Source organism: Pinus tabuliformis, chromosome 6 (genome assembly GCF_031772625.1).
Source record: "Pinus tabuliformis cultivar Carrire ecotype Pingquan chromosome 6, CPIR1, whole genome shotgun sequence".
NCBI lineage: Eukaryota > Viridiplantae > Streptophyta > Pinopsida > Pinales > Pinaceae > Pinus > Pinus tabuliformis.
In genome coordinates, this window is record NC_142292.1 from 2,020,901,508 (window position 1) to 2,020,905,138 (window position 3,631).

Genomic DNA, 3,631 nt, shown 5'->3' on the forward strand with positions numbered 1-3,631 from the left:
CTGGACCGATTATAGATGGAACTGGTTCAGTTACACAAGTATTTGCCCCCAGACTAGGATCAGTATTACTGTCCCTCTGTGGCTGTTGAAATTCTTCTATAGAGGCAGGGTTTCCAGAAATGTTTGGAGTAACCGGAATCTCAGATGTAGTTGGAACACTTGTTCTAACTTTGATAGGAGATTTTGAACCGGTTAAACGAGTTCGCTTTGTCCGTACTGTTTTCGATTCCGGAGACAAAGACGGTTGACTCGTAAGCCTCCGCGAATGACGGGGTTTCAATTGACTTTCTTCCACGATTGCGGATTACTCAATCAACCAAAATACAAAAAGGGGAAATTGGTGTTTCCGAATTGAATGAATTTTATTAGACGCTTTAGACACAACTTGTTTTTTCACTTTTAAAGAGTCGAGAAAAAGCTAAAGATGACTCTAGTCTCCTTCGATGTTTTAACGAGCCCGAAGTGACAAATGCTCGGATGGACTTTTTCTGTTATAGAGTCTTAAAAAGGCCAAAAGAAACTGCTCTGGAGTTCTAGGCAGAGGGTGTGCCAAACTTTTCGCAAAACCGCATAATACTTTTTAGGGTACGGGCGGTCGATCTTCGTGAATGCTGTGTTCACTGCATTGCGATCAGTAGGGCGGCTGACACGGCTTCCTAAGGATAAAAGATATATGCCTATAGGGGTCTCCCAATATATACGCGACGGTACGTGGGAGCACAATCCGTACTAGCGCTATCGTCCCTCAGGAGGAATCACCCACCTTCCGCGAGATCGACAGTCACTAGGCTTAACGACGCCGAAACACGTCTCTAGCCTAGACCTCTATGTTGTGCGTTATGTTACAAAGCGTTGTTAGGTTCATTCAGTTTATTTTAGGTTGATCTTTTTAAAGTTTGCCTTTCAAGGTTCACCACGAGATGTATGATACAAATTCCTAAATGCAGTCTAAGATGATAAGCAAGCTTTATTCTCTTTTCAACTTTGAAAATCCTAGCTACTAAGGGAAAAGAAAGACACTATATTTTCTCAAAGAGAAATCAGCACACTCTAATGCACTTTTTCCTAAATCCAACATGCAAACTATCAAATGCAAAATGCACAATGCAGGTGTTTGTTTTCCACTTTCTTAGTATTAATGCCTACAAAGAAAGCTTTTTGTACAACTTTGAATTTGCTTTTAAAATGATCAATACAAACAAGCTCACTTTTTTCGAAATCAGAGAAGGTAGAGGAGATTACACTACTTAACGATTTTCGAAATAAATACTTGTTTTGACACTTCAAAAGAGACAAATTCAAACCAATAAGCAAAAGTAAATCTATAATCAATCTGAAAACAGCCAATGAACTCTCTTCTAAGATCACAATCAAACAAATCTGAATCAAAGGCTACAGGATGACTACTTTACTCATGCAAAGGAAAACTGTAAATGACGCCACAAACACATAAAAACATTCACAGTCTTTTTGTACAAAAGGAGGCGGAATCTAAGCAAAGAAAAGAAGTTATCTGACTGGTACCTATGCTGGTTAAAGGCTGCAAAAAACAGAGATCAAAACAGGGCAACAGACAGCAGAGAACCCCAGCTGCACAAGGCTAAATTGGTTCAGCGCAAGTCCAACACTGTGGAGTTGACATTCAGCGCAGGTAGCCTTCACGGGACCTGCGTTGAAATGCAGACTGCCTTCACAGTGTCTGCGCTGAAGGAGAAACTCTCGTTTCCCCTGGGTTCTGGGTCACAAAATGCTCAAAAATCAACTGTTTCAGGCCAAATCAGAAACACAAGCAAGGTATAAACAGAGGGATGCTTTGAGAGGGCACTAAAGACTATCACAAAGGATCATCAAGTCATTTGTGAGTTCATTGTTCAAATCATAGACAAGTCCAGCAACTGGATCAAAGCAGCAACTTTCTACTTTGCATCCGTGAAAGATGCAGTTCGATAGTTGCTGTCAAGTCTATGAGGTAAACAAATGACAAAAACACAAATGAAATGAATAAACAAATTCTCCCCAGCGGAGTCGCCAATTTGTTGTGGGGAAAAATTCCTATGCAGGACGATCCTATCCACCTAAGGTGTGACAGCGCCTTAGCAACAAACAGATGCAGCTATTTTGGTTTCTTCCTTTATGAAATGTGAAAGAGGGGAGATCGATAGACTTACCGTTGTCTTCCGTTTGTCCCTCGATCTAGATCCTCTTCTCTTTGGGTGTTCACAGCTACTTGCCTCCTCGCTTGCTCAAGAGAACAGCTACTTGATTCCCACGAGATCACAAGAGAACAGCTACCTGTGACAAGAGAACAGCTACTTGTGACAAGAGAAGAACACAACACAAAGGCAAATATTCATATTCATAAATGATTCAGGATTAGAAGTAAATCAAATACACTAATGCAATCATATAAATACACCAGTATATAGGAGAAAACCAAGATAGCTTTATTGATTGATAACAAGGTTCAGGAAGAGATACAACCCAGAGGGCTCCAATCCAGCATCTCCTTCCCAGCAGAATGGAATTCCTTCTTCAGCTCCCTTCAAAGCATTAAGCACCCAATGATTCCAGTCTCAAACCAACAGCAATTCTTTGCAATAACAAAATTCCAGCCTCTAGATCTCATGGAGGAGAGATCTATATATAGTTATTTTGGAGAGAGGATGAGTCAGCTTGAGATCTGACTAGTGTCCTTTCCCTCTCTCAGTTCTTGAGTCCACTTGGAGGTTCTTGCTTCCACTTGGAGATTTGGAACCTCTTACTCATCACCAGTCGAATTCCCTGAGGCAAGTGTCATTTTGGAAGCTTCCTGAGCATTGACACATTGAGGAATGAGCCTGCCACTTGTCCAAACTCACTCAGCGCAAGTAGCTAGTGTTGGAGTTGACATTCAACGCAGGTAGCCAGTGTAGCAGTTGACATTCAGCGCAGATGCTCAGTGGAGCAGTTGACATGATCCTGAATTGACTTGTTTTTGAGTGGTTTTAGGTGGAGAACTTCTGTGAATTGCTGTGGTTAGTTGGCCTTGTTCCTCTAGGGGTAGGAACAACATGTTTAGGGACTTTGGATCCCTTAGATTATGGACATTTCATGCTCAATGTTGTAAGTCACAAAAATGTCTATAACAGCTTGGTACTGGTGGAATCTCTGACCACCTTCCCATTTACCTGGAAATAGAAGGGGGGCGAGGAAAACCCAAAGGACCCTTCAAGTTCTACTCTGTCTGGCTCAAGGACAACTCTTATAAAAAATTGGTCTCTGATTTCTGGAGAGAAAACCCCCCAGGGAGAAGAGAAGACAGTACCAAAAGATTTATACAAAATATTACAACCCTTAAGAAGATGTCCAAACTTTGGGCTCACAACAAAAGAATACAGGAGGAACAAACTCTCTGTAGAATTGAATCTGAAATTGCTACTTTTGAGAATAATTTAGGAGGCATCTACACCTCAGAAGAACATAAGGATAGGATGGTTTCTCATTATGCTGAGAGGGCTAAAATTCTTAAGGAAAAGGAAGAAACCTGGCACCTGAGAAGCAGAGAAATCTGGATGCTGGACGGGGATGAAAACACTAAATTCTATCATAAATTCGCCAATGGAAGAAAGGTGATCAACACCATATGGCAGCT